This window comes from Triturus cristatus, chromosome 6 (assembly GCF_964204655.1).
Source record: "Triturus cristatus chromosome 6, aTriCri1.1, whole genome shotgun sequence".
Taxonomy (NCBI): Eukaryota; Metazoa; Chordata; class Amphibia; order Caudata; family Salamandridae; genus Triturus; species Triturus cristatus.
Window position 1 is genome coordinate 1,844,709,607 of NC_140589.1, and position 14,144 is coordinate 1,844,723,750.

The 14,144-nt window shown below is 49.4% G+C and overlaps 1 protein-coding gene across 2 annotated transcripts in view; it reads right to left on the reverse strand.

Moving 5' to 3' along the window:
- The window catches only part of IFT172 (intraflagellar transport 172), a 1,173,227-nt gene that overhangs the window by 132,774 nt on the left and 1,026,309 nt on the right, over positions 1-14,144 (reverse strand). The gene's annotated exons all lie outside the window — the stretch shown is intronic.

The following is a 14,144-nucleotide window of genomic DNA, read 5'->3' on the forward strand; positions in this document are numbered from 1 at the left end:
GCCCTCATGTTCTGATAAGTTAGTAATTAATATAGGCCACAATCCCAGAACTGCCGACATTGGAACTGAGAATCAGATTGATTCCTGGCATCTGCTGAATATCCTGTGATTGTGGGCAAATCACCTAATCTCCCAGGGCTCACTCAGATTATTATCCTCCATACAGTGAGAAAACCAGTACAGTTGAGAGTAGTAATAATGACATGTGCTATTAAATGTGCAGAGTACCAAAATAGCTTTTAGTGAGCCGCTATTTACAAGGAGATAACATATCCCTGATCTTCAACAAGTATTTTGCTGTAAATGTCTGCTATAAGCAAAAATGTTTAAAGCTAAAGCATCCCTGCTAATCTACCTTTCTGTATATAAAAGTGAAGGATTAGCGCATTATTTCGTCCAGCAGCATGGCGCCTAGTGGCGGTATATTAAATGGGAAAGGTGGTGCTCTGGTTTGGTATGTTGTCCTGTGTAATGTTAAAAAACACGAAAAGAGGTGGGGACTGAGGCAGGCGAGGTTTGGAATACAAAGTAAAAGCTGCGCAAACTAAACTGCCAGACATGTGTGAGGGTCGCTGGCGCACTGTGTGATTCTTGGAGGCGAGGACGGTCTTGGCCTAATTGTGGTGCACAGAGGGTTTGGAAAGATGGCAGACGACCTGGGCGAGCAGTGGTGGCAGGAGGGGCCGGAGCCACTGGCAAGGAAGCATAAGGTATTTCAAAAATACTGTGGTGCGAGGCACGTGCAGTCCAGCATTTTCTGTAAAAGTCAGACTTCTCGCCCTGCAGGTATTAGTGTTGGGATCGCGTTTACTTCACAAACGGCTGGTAAACAGATACTGCCATCAAGAAGGCAGTGAACAGAACAAGAAAATTATGTGAATTTGAAGATAGGCAGTATTTGCCTACTTTCATGTTGTACTTTACTTACTGGATAAACCGTTTGCTTAACTAAGAATTGTGTGGCAAGTTACAACAAGGTACAATTTCCATTGTGTAATGAAAAATACTTGACTGGCAGTGCTACGAAAAAAGATGAGACGTTAACTTAACACCTTATGGTCCTGGGAGGAAATCACATAATCTCTCTGTTACCAAAAAAAGATAAAATCTGACACTATGCAATGTAATCAGGTACTCGTGTAAAGTGCTCTAATATCTTTGGTTTAGTTTTGAGCTATATAAAACTGCGATGAAAAAAGATTTGTTAAGAATGGACCGAGAAACTCGAATGCATTTAATTAAGATGCCACACTACATGCCTGCAATTTGCAGGTGGTTACGTAACAAATATAAAATGTTTGAACTGTATCTATCTGTATCAAAAAAGTACACCGGGGGATGTTATAGTGTGACACACAAGTTATGCACTGTCACGGGGAGTGGCACACATACAAGGTGAACCCCTGGGCACATGCTGCATGAGGGATTCCTGATCCAAAGAGAGAAGTGCAGGAGCCTTGCACTTTCATATCTATTAATAGATGTTGTTGAACTAAGGCAGACCCCGAAAAGCATGGGGCTTGGGGCCTTATATCCACTCTGGTCACTACTTTTCATGACCCTTTCACTAAAAGTAAGTAAAAAGATAAAAAAAGAAACATGCAAATCAACCAAATAATACAACAGGCGCTGCAAGCACCTGTCTTTTCACTGAACTCATTACCACACGAGGCACTGTTGTGTTTTGCAGATAGAAAAACTAACATTTTCACTTCAAGTCAGGGATCAAATGACAGAATTTGAGTCAACAGCAGCCGTTTCCTGCCGGCAGTTTTTGATCAAACTCTTCTTTAAGTAATTTCAAACGTGGCGGTTGTAGGAGAGTAGGGTCTGCTATCCTATGGTCACCCCAAATTTTTGCTTTTGCTTCACTGGTTTTATGACTTAGTGTGGCTTGGGCCTGCTAATCAGACCCACAGCCCTGCTGCTCTCTCCCTAAATTAATGCCAATGCACACTAGGTGCATTACCAATTGGAACTGGTTCACCTTATTGGCCCCTGTAATAGTGTACTCCAGGTACCCAGGGCATAGGTGTATCCAAGGCCTACCAGGGGCTGCAGCATGTATTATGACACCCCTGGCCTGGCCTCACTATTTGACACAACTGGCTGATCACTCAGCTGGGGTAAGTTGGTGTAATCACCTCTTACTTAGATATAGTATATCTATATCTAACCTATATGGTGAACACATGGTAACCTATCAGTCACTCCTATGGCAGGCCTTAACAATCCTGGAGGCAGAGTGCTTGGTTTCATGTGAGATGGTGCTCTGGCATGAGCTGAGCCTGTCTGCAGCTTTCGGAACAACGTCCTTTAGCTGTTTCATGATATTGCCATACCATATACTCTTAAGTGCATTATGGACCTCGCGGTCAAATGCTAACTCTGGTTTGGCTTTATCAAAACATGTCGAGTAAGGTGTCATACGATTTGGAATACTACCCCCTCGCCAATTCTAGCGACGCGGGGGTAGCATTCCACCCTTCTAGAGGGACACGACATGTACCCAACCTGAAACCCGGGTAAAGTTAGACAGAGCCTCAGCATCACGAAATGGATGCTGCCACCACAGACACAAGTCTGCCCTCCTGCTGCTGGGAGTCCTTCCAGCTTGGGAGGTTTGGACAAAGGGTTTCCTGCCAGGGGAGGTGCTAGCACCACCCCAGACAGAATTTTGTGTAGTGGGTTAGGGAGGGCTGAATAGATTGAGACATGCCCGGGGAACACAAGGTGTCCCTGTGCATATGCCAGTTCAAACCGGAGCTGGGGCTCTCCAGCCCCAGTCCTGGTGTGAAACTGGACAAAGGAAAGGGGGTGTAACCACCCCCCTTCCTGGTCCCACCCAGAGGAGGGACCTAGCAGGTAATCCGGCCCCTAGATTTGGAATAAGAGTAGGAACTGTGTTCCAAGACTTCAGATCATCCTGAAACTCGACTTAAAGAAGAAGAATCACTGGACTTCGACGTTCTGCTGCACAGAAGACTGAAGAGAATCTCCCTTGTGGCCAAGGAGTGACCACCCTGTGAATACAGGCACCATCCAGCAACTCGATGACTGCTTTGCCGCCGCCTCCCGCCGGAGACCGAGCCCAGAGCCTGACAAGACCCAGACTCCCAGACATCTCAGAGCCCGATCCACAGTCCCTGCAAAGAAGAGACCCGTGGAGGCACCGAGAGACGTGGGACCGGCCATCTTGGAACGTCCACGACACGCTGACTGCGCGGCACCTGAGGCACCCTCAACGCTGTGCACTGGGCCCTGAGAAGCCCCAACACCGAGTAGCTTTTACACCAAAGACCAGCCCTCCAGCGTCCACGAGATCTGCGTGGGGCCCTTTTGCTTTTTGCCACTCGACGCGTCATCCCGGTTACTGGCCCGTTGGCTAGTGGCCATCTTGGCGACGAAATCTACAATCAACACTGCTGGTCTGGTTGCTCCAGACTGGCCCTTGCTCCTGTGAAAAGGAGCAGCCCCTCTGACCTTGCTGGTTAGAGCTCCAAGCTTTCATCGACTCCTGCGTGGCTTGCATTAGCCAAAGCCTGTTTGATCCAATCGAGAAGCCGACACCGCCATCAGCTAGAGCCTTCGTGGGACAGCTCGTGAGTGACTCCTGGACGTCGTCGACATTTTCACTTCCACGTGGCTGCAGAGACAAGCTTCAGTTTTTCACCTGTTGGCACCCGACATCGCCTGGTTCCTTCCTGGTTCCACGCCGGTCACTGGCTAGTGACTTTGAACATTGTCCCCTCTGCTTACAGGTCTTCTACTCTTCAGATCCACCCTTGGATCCACCGGAACTCTTCTTGCCTGGCCGCCTGCAGCATCTTCATCCTCAGGCTCCATAGACCTACCCGACGCACTTTGACCACTATGCACCCGCTTCCTGTGGGTAAGGTAACGCTGGCACTCCGGTGCTCCTGGGTAGAGAAACATCTGTAGTGTCTAGGTTTCAAGTTGTTAGGTTCTGGTGCTTCCGGAAGACTCCCTTTGCTTTAACTTTGTGACTTTTACGCACCCATTGAATCCAATAGGTGCACGCGTGTAACTTTCAGCACTGCACACGCATCCTGTGGGCCTCCTGGTCACTAACTACTGTTAGCTCCTTGTAGTCCCAGCAATTCCCAAGGCCCTAGGCCTTCTTACTTTTCTATTCGTGGTTCTTATACCACTATTTTAGTATATGGTTTAGCGGGCCACCCGGGCCCATCCACAATTGTGCAACTTTTGTGTATTTAAACACTGCCTTGTTTTAACGAATGTGCTTCTGTGCTCATAAAGAGTATAGGGGATACTTTTAGTAAATAAATACATATATATTTTGAATATATATCTGTGGGTAGTCCTTTCATTTGGTATTCAAGGAGGTTACATATGGTAAAACAGCTGGCTTCACATGCCCTCAAGAGTTTAGCCTGAAGACTGCACTGTCCACGCTACCACTAGGATAGCTGGTCTATCCAGGTTGACATCAACCACCACCATAAGGGTTGCTTGGCATGGTACAAGGTGATCACTAGAATTAGTGAGCAGCATATACCAGGCCAACTTCTCACAGCGGTGCCATGGAATGAAAGAAAACAAAATGAGCAAGGTCCGCTGAATGAGCGTTAGACCGTCGCAATGTGTGCATAGCTCCACCATGACAGGTAAGTTGCATTCTGGGACTTGTAGTCCCGCTGTTCAAATGAGATAAACAGAATGCAATAGAGAAAGCTGGTCTGGATGAACCACTATTTCATGGATCTAGGAAACGTGAGCACGACCCGAGCCTCATAGTCAGCGAGGATTAAATATTAGGTAGGCACAAAGACACAGACGAGTATCCGATAAAAAATGAGCTAGCCAATGAGGTTTAACAAAAAGGTTGCAAATACGCTTACTAGGCCATGCTAGGATATGGAACTACATGGGAGAGGTTACAATAAAAGCTGTGTAAGCGTCTGAGTCACGAGCCGGCGGTTCATAGATGCAGACTCAGCTTTTAATGAAAAAACACCCATTGCACCGTAACGTATTCAAGACATATTAAGGCAAGTTTATGAAATCCTTTGCGGCTCGACAACCCTATAGTCCTTTAAACAGCCGTTCAACAGCATGTGTAGTTCGTGTACATTAACTCGCTGGTCTAGCCCCGAATAAAACGTGCAAACATACTCGGAGCGCCTGCAACGTAATCCCTCTCCCTACAATTAAAAATAAAACTGTGACACAAGGAAAGCTCGCTGCGGTACAGGAAGTGGAAATGTGGTGTTATAAATCGATGACATTTTTCGTCGCTGTAAATTTCGATATCATCAAATTCCAAATTTATCATCGAACATTCATGCTCTCCGGATTTAAGCTTGTCAATTGCTTCATGCCTGTGACCCAGAAGGGATGTTATGAACAGAAGAACAAGTTACTTACCTTCGGTAACGCTTTTTCTGGTGGATACAGTATCTGCCTGTGGATTCCTCACCTTGTGAATATCCTCCCCTGCGCCAGCATTCCACGGAACTTTTCTTCCCCAGTATTCCACGTCGACGTGGGCGACGTCACAATACATCGGCTCCGCACGCGACTCCGTACGACGTCATCGGAGCCATAAGAAGCCCACGTCGGCGTGATGACGTCAGTTCCACCCATTTTTTCCGTGCCTTCGAGGCGAACAGGTGAACCAACGACAATCCCAAGTATACACAGTATATAGAAAAACCAATACATATACATAGCATACAAAACAAAGGAATGCTAATCAAACAAGCATTACCTACAAATGTACAAGAGAAAATATAAGCATTTCAAACAAGACCTATTTCATGGTATACAAAAGGTGGACAACGGGGAGGCGGGTGGGTTGGTGAGGAATCCACAGGCAGATACTGTATCCACCAGAAAAAGCGTTACCGAAGGTAAGTAACTTGTTCTTCTGATGGATACATCTGCCAGTGGATTCCTCACCTTGTGAATAGATTCCCACAGCAGTCCCCACTCCCGGAGGAGGGTGTCCACCTTTCTATACCAGAAAGTCTTGCAAGACAGAGCGCGCGAAGTGGCCCTCCCTCCTCATCTCAGAGTCCAAGCAATAATGCTTTGCGAAAGTATGGAGGGAGGCCCAAGTCGCGGCTTTACAAATATCTGCCACAGGAACACCCCGGGCCAGAGCAGATGATGAAGATTTAGCTCTAGTAGAGTGAGCACGAATACCCTCAGGAGGAGTCTTACCAGCCAAGGCGTAGCAGATCTTGATGGTCAGTATAATCCATCTTGACAGCGTGCGCTTGTGCACCGCTTTACCTTTAGAACGACCAACGTAGCCAATAAAAAGCTGGTCATCCATACGAAAGTCCTTGGTCCTGTCCAAATAAAAACTCATAGCCCTCTTCGGGTCAAGGCGACGGAGTCTTTCTTCTTCTTTGGAAGGATGAGGGGGTGGATAAAAAACAGGGAGGGTAATAGACTGCCCCAAATGGAAAGGAGTAACAACTTTTGGCAGGAAAGCAGCCCTGGTCCTGAGAACCATCCTTTCAGCATGTAAGGCAAGAAAAGGAGGTTTGGAACTAAGAGCCTGAAGCTCACTCACCCTCCTTGCCGAGGTTATGGCTACAAGAAAAACCACCTTAAAGGACAACAGCCTCAAAGGACAACTATGAAGAGGCTCAAACGGGGACCCCATTAAAAAGGTTAAGACAAGATTAAGGTCCCACTGAGGCATTACAAATGGAGTAGGAGGAAACATGTTTGTAAGGCCCTTGATGAACCTCAGAACAACCGGAGATTTAAACAGTGACGGTTGATCTGGAAGGCACAGAAATGCCGATAAGGCCGAAAGGTAGCCCTTGACCGTGGCCACAGCACAGCCCTGCTGAGCCAAGGAAAGAGCAAACTGAAGCACATCAGAAAGATGAGCCTTTAAAGGGTCAATGGACCTCTCTCCACACCACTTTACAAACTTAGACCACCTGTAGGAGTATATGGACTTGGTGGAGTGTCGCCTGGCCGATAAAATAACGTCCACCACATCAGGTGGGAGAGAGAAGGAACTCAGGTTGCCCCGTTCAATCTCCAGGCATGAAGGTGTAAGCTCTGGAGGTGGGGGTGTAGAACCTGCCCCTCCGACTGCGAGAGGAGGTCTGCCCTCAGAGGGAGACGGAGCGGAGGGCACGAGGAGAGGTGGAGAAGATCTGTGTACCACACCCTTCTTGGCCAGTCCGGGGCGACCAAAATGACTTGGGCCCGGTCTTGGCAAATCTTCCTCAGAACCCGAGGAATCAAGGGTATGGGAGGAAACGCGTAAAGGAGTCGTGAGCTCCAACTCAACTGAAACGCGTCCCCCAACGCCCCCTGCATCGGATACTGGAGACTGCAGAATGACGGGCAGTGCGCGTTCTCTCGGGTGGCAAACAGGTCCACCCAAGGAGTCCCCCACGTCCGAAAGACGTGACGAACCACCTCCGGATGGAGCCTCCACTCGTGGTCGGCGGAGAACTGCCGACTGAGACTGTCCGCACGCACGTTCAGCACCCCGGCCAGATGATTTGCCATCAGACAAATCTGATGGTCCTGAGCCCAGGACCACAGCCGCAGGGCCTCTCTGCAGAGACAAAGAGACCCTACCCCTCCCTGTTTGTTTATATACCACATCGCGGTCGTGTTGTCCGTCAGGACTTGAACTGACTGACCGCGAAGGGAAGGGAGAAAGGCCTTGAGTGCCAAACGAATCGCCCGCAACTCCAGAAGGTTGATATGAAACAACCTCTCCTCTGGAGACCAAAGACCCTTGATCTCCAGATCCCCCAGATGAGCCCCCCACCCTAGGGTGGAGGCATCCGTTATCACTGTGGCCACCGATGGAGGTAGATGGAAAGGCTTTCCTTGGGACAGATTGCCCTCCACGCTCCACCAAGACAGATCCGCTGCAGCTTCTCCGGAGATCTTGATCGACTCCCCGAGATCCCCGTTGTGCTGATACCACTGCTTGCGGAGGCACCACTGGAGCGCCCTCATGTGCCAGCGTGCATGGTTGACCAACAGAATGCAGGAAGCGAACAGACCGAGCAGGCGAAGGACCTTCAGAACTGGAACAACCGCTCCACTGTGGAATAAAGGGACCATCTCCTGAATGTCGAGAATCCTTTGAGGAGGAGGGAATGCTCGACACACAGTAGTGTCCAGTACTGCCCCTATAAACAGGTTGCGTTGAGAGGGCACCAGGTGAGACTTGGGCACATTGATCGAAAAACCCAAGTCGAATAACAGCTGAGTTGTCACCTGCAGATGACGCTGCACCATCTCTGGGGACTCTGCCTTCAGAAGCCAGTCGTCCAGGTAGGGGAAAACCGGAATCCCCGACCTCCTGAGATGAGCAGCCACCACTGCCATCACCTTTGTGAAGACTCGAGGTGCAGTAGTAAGACCAAACGGGAGGACCGCAAACTGATAATGTTGCGACCCAACCGTAAAACGGAGATACTTCCTGTGCGACTTCAGGATTGGGACATGGAAGTACGCGTCCTGCAAGTCGAGCGACACCATCCAGTCTCCTTGCTGCAACGCTTGAAGAACCTGCGCAAGGGTCAGCATCTTGAACTTCTCCTGTTTCAGGTAAAAATTCAAGATTCTGAGGTCCAGAATCGGACGCAATCTGCCGTCCTTCTTGGGGATCAGGAAATACCGGGAGTAGCATCCCTGACCCCTTTCCTGCTCCGGAACCACCTCTATTGCGCCCTTCTGAAACAAAGCTTGAACTTCTTTCTGCAGGAGAAGCAGGTGGTCCTCCGAGCAATAACCTTGGCAAGGAGGGTAAGGGGGAGGAAACTCCCGAAAGGGAAGGGCGTACCCAGTCTCTACGAGGTTCAAAACCCAAAGGTCGGTTGTAACAGATTTCCAACCCCGTAGAAAGTAGGACACCCGACCCCCCACAGGTCTTACATGATCCGGGATGGGGGATCTAGGGCTGCTTCCCTGAAGCCTCATTAGGAGCAGAGGAGGAGGAGGAAGAAGAGGGGTTGCGACCAGAACCTCTCCGACCCCTTTGCTTCCCTCTATAGGAGCGATAGAGGGGATTCTGCTGCTGTTGTTGCTGCTGTTGTTGTGGCTGTCGGAAGGAGCGAAAGGATGACCTTCCGAATCCCCTAGCCTTACGGAAAGTTGAACCTCTCACAGGAACCTGCAGACCCAAGGACTTCGCCGTTAACCTACTGTCCTTAAAACGTTGAAGAGCAGAATCTGCCTTCTCCCCAAACAACTTTTGTCCATCAAAGGGCAGATCCACCACCGTGGCCTGGACATCTGCAGAAAACCCTGAGGAACGGAGCCAAGCTTGTCTCCTTGCGGCAATGGACGACCCCATAATTCTCGCCACAGAGTCCGCCGTATCCAGCCCAGACTGGATCACCTGCCTGGCAGCTGCCTGAGTGTCCGCCACAACCTCCATGAAGGACGACTTATCCCCCTCAGGTAACTTAGGGGCCAGAGTTTTTATAGAGTCCATCAGGGCATGAACATAACGCCCCAGCAAGCACGTAGCATTTGATGACTTCAACGCCATACTTCCTGAGGAGAAAGACTTTTTGGCCGCCTGATCAACTTTCTTTGACTCCCTATCAGCAGGAGATTGGGGGAAAGCACCCGAAGCATGTTTAGAACATGAAGCCTGCACCACTAGGCTCTCCGGAGAAGGATGCGTGGATAAAAAATCCGGGTCTCCTGGCGCAACCCTGTATCTCCTTGCCACCTGCCTGCAAACTGCTGGAGCTGACAGAGGCTTCATCCACACCTCCAACACTGGTTCCAAGAGAGCCTCATTGAAAGGTAGCAAAGGCTCCGAAGCCGACGTCGGGGAGTGCAACACCTCTGTGAGCAGATTGGACTTGTACTCCACAGAGGGCAGCTGCAGATCTAACAACTCCGCGGCCTTCTTGATCACAACATGGTAGGGCGCCAATTCCTGTGGTGGAGAAGACCTTGTAGAAGCATGCTCCCACTCCGGGGTGGTATCCAAACCACTTGCTACCTCTATACCTCCAAACTCATCCGAAGAAGAGTCGACTTCACCTTCTTCCACCTCAGCACGAAATCTTTCCTCCTCCAAAACCCTTTGGGCCTCCCGCCTCGATCGATTCCGGGGAGCCGGCGTCGTCGACGTCGTACGCGGCGTCGGTGGAGCCAAAGGCATCGGCGTCGGAGGCGCTACAGGTGGAGTCGGCGGCGCCGGATGCGGCGTCGATGGAGTCGGCCTCGGCGTCAAAGAAGGCTCCGAAGATTGACCATCCATCCGAGGTCGAGCCGGATTCCCAACCGGCGCCGGAAACTGCCAAGAAGGCGCCATCGGCATAAAAGGCAGAAAAGGAGCCTGAGCGTATTGCTGCGGCACTCCCAGAGAAAACGCCATCGGACCCACGGGACCTGCTGGTGCTCCGGATGGGAAGGATGCTCTCTGAAAAATGCCATACATGGCATTCAGAAATCCCGAAGGATCCGTACCTGGAGCCGGGAATTGGGGATAAGGAACTGCCCCTGTATCCTCCTGTGGAGCCACCGGCGTCGGCTCCTCCGAATCCTCCACCGGAACCGCGGAGTCATCAGGCACCGGGACAGACTCTTCCTGCTCCTGCTCCACATCAGATTCCACCCGACCCGGAGTCGAAGCCTTGGACGGCGCCGGCGACGGCGTCGGGGAACGAGCCAGAGTCCGCTTCGGAGAGGGAGACTTCGAAGACTTATCCGGAGAAGGCGAAGGAGACAAGACCTTGCTCTGACGTCGACGAGGCGAAGCCGACCTCGACCTCTTAGACTTCGAGGACCGACGCCGAGAAGAATGCTTCCTCTTCTTATGGTGCTTCTTCGACTTCGACGACCTCGAAGTTGAAGACTCCCGCCTGGACTTCTCCTTTTTCCTCCCTCTCTTCTCCTCACCGATCTTCTTCATGAAGAGTTTGGTCTTCCTCTCCTTCAGTGCTTTAGGATTCATGCTCCTACAGCACCCGCACTCATCCACATCATGATCAGAGGAGAGACACCATAAACAATTCTGATGCGGATCCGTCATGGACATCAGGCCTCCGCACTCCCTACAGGGCTTAAAGCCCGACTTCCTCGTCGAAGACATACCGATTTTAACAAGAATACACCACTAGATTACAAAGTATCTAGAGAGCACTGGGAAAAAACCGTTGCGCGTCGACGGCGCGGAAAAAAGGGAACTGACGTCATCACGCCGACGTGGGCTTCTTATGGCTCCGATGACGTCGTACGGAGTCGCGTGCGGAGCCGATGTATTGTGACGTCGCCCACGTCGACGTGGAATGCTGGGGAAGAAAAGTTCCGTGGAATGCTGGCGCAGGGGATATTCACAAGGTGAGGAATCCACTGGCAGATGTATCCATCAGAACAGCAGATTTATTTGCGGCTCTGGGAAGACTCATGCAGTGACACTTTCTAACACCGAATAGCGAATAGTACAATTCTCCAGAACCCAAGGTTACTTGTTAATCCAGTGGTTATTGTTGGTTTATAGTGTGGGTAGGGCAGCGCGAAACCTGAGCTAGTCTGCAGCAACAGTCAGAGAGCAACTGTTAAAACAAGGGTTAACGGCACGTCGCGTCGGTCGGTCCAGAGCTCCATTTCTGTAATTGGAGACATTATTTCCTTGGCGCACCTGACAGACCTGACCTACTGCAGCTCCGGAGTTAGCAGGGGGAGAAGTTAGCAAGCAGGCCGGCCCGGCGCAGGCGCAGGAGCAGGCGAGTTCAGCGCACTCACGCCCCCTGGCTCCTGCATGGCGGCAGTGTCAAGAAAGAAACCTTTTAACGGAGCGCACTCCTCCCCCAGGGTCTGCGGACATGGGCATGCAAACAGCTGGACAAGGGGAGCGCGTTCAAAATGGCCAGCAGATGGAAGAGACGTCGTGCACAACAGATGCCTTGCGCGTGCACATCATTGCGCGTGTCTGCTGCTTATTTATATATGCATCGCACTTTCACCTGAAAGCGAGATGCAAAAATAAACACACCTGTCTGAAGAGACGCCGTGCGCAAGCTAAATCTCCAGTCCAGGTGGGCGGGGCCTAAGGAAAACAGGGTGGACACCAACCCCGCTTCCAGAAAAGCCGGACACAAAAGCAACGACAATAGATCTCGCCAAGGCGAAGCAACGATGCGCTGCAACGCAGGCGAGACCTAAAAATGACAATCAAAAGCCTTAGTTTTGTGGCCAACTGAAATCCAAAAAGCTTCATATATCCTGATGCTGAAGATATAATGATAAAATACATTGGTACTGAAGCCACCAATCTATTCTTGCAGGCAGGCAGTTAGTATACGGTTGACAACATCTGTGTCTACTACACACTGCTTTCTTGACATAATTGAGCATGAAATATCTCCCTAGGGAAAGAATCCTCTGGAAGATTTTTGAGCATGCCTTAATTGAGAACCATCACTGCCAATAAAACACTGGAGGTAGGGTCATACAGATGTCATTAACAGTCATAGTGGTGAGTGTGGTTCACACAAGTCCTGTCCACAAACATGACAGCAGTCCCTTTTTGTGCACCACTAATGCATCTGTTCAGCGCTTGCCAAACTTTCCACGTGACTTTAAAAATATTTTGAGAATTGTTGGTATCTTCCCTGGACATGCCTCCTCCCAAAACATCAGAGTTTAAACCCTGTCCATTTTCCTGGTGGCATGTGCAGTTTTAACTCTCTCGGTGCTGGATGTGAAGCCTGTGGCCCAATCACAATTCCAGCATTTGCAAATCCTGCCTCCAAAACCACAACGACGTCATTTGGGAAAGTATAGTATAGGTGTTCCTGGCTCTTCACTGTCACATGGGAGGGTCAATGCTTGATCTACCTTGCAAAGGCACACAAAGTTGTTTCCCAGGCATTATTCACTTCAAGGTGCCACTGTGGAAGAAAAAAGGGGATTTCTAGAGTCCTCCTTTCCTCTATGCAGTGGCTTTGTTTTAGGCTGTCATCTTCCTCAAAATACCACTCCAATTTCAGCTGGAACAGCACTGGACTAAGGACCGCAACCAGAATCCTGCAGAAGAGCTGCATTATTTGTCTGACAGCTGGAAAAGATGATGACAGAGCTGACAATTCGATTTAGCCATGGATAGCAGCAGCTACTCTGACATGCTCTTTGCTAACCTTGCTGTAGCACTTCATGCCCTTGTTGTTGTGTCCTTAAAATCAGGGGCAGGAAGAGAACGTCACCAGGGAGAGAGAGATCATTATTTCCCGCCTGTTTTGTTTTACTTAGAAAATCATTTAGCATGGTATGTTTATCATATGGGCAAAAGAAGAAGGAAATAAAATAAACCCAATAAAGTTTGTTTAAAAAAAACCTTAGAAAATCATTTGCTTGTCTGACTACCATGGTCAGAGTTATAAACCCAGTAATACATACTGGGTTCAGTAATATGTACTAGTTAACAGTTCTATGGCCAACCTACAGGTAATGTTTACTTTACACACACTGTACATTATTATGTTCAATGGGTGTTGTGACAACCCTCCCTAATGATGCTGCCATAATTTAAATGCCTCATTGACGGCAAGTAACTCCGATTACTACTGTCTAATTTATTTTTGCATGTAAAATACAAGCTTTGCCACATGTCTTCCTGTGCTGTAAATTACACTCCTTTGGTCAGGAGATTTAACATTCCCCCGGCCTCAAAGCAGATTCCTTTCTTCTTGATGACGATGCCTTCATGGCAACTATGGCTTATGGTAACAGTATCAGCATGGATGGGCTTCCTACTTTTAACTATGCGTTCCTTCTTCCAGAAAATCCATCTTCATACAGCATGCAGTAAGCCTCCAGTTAAGATTCCAGTCGTATCATTTGGATCTCATTCTCTTCCTTAACCATCTTTGCTGCTATTTCTTGTTCCGCGTAAGACCACTTGCTGGATTCATGGTGCGCATTTCCTACCAGCTGCACTTTCCATCAGCCTCTTAAGTTAGAGCTCCACCATCTTTGGTTTTGCTTCCAGTTCTGGGCAGGTACTCTCAGGACATTTGTGTGCTGTCCTTTTTCAGGACTGTAGGAAATACTTGAAATTTTCTTCTCTGCAACAGAACTGCTATTCTGCCAGTATTCAGGACTATTATGGATCCTCCCTAACACCGGTTTTTATAGACTAGATG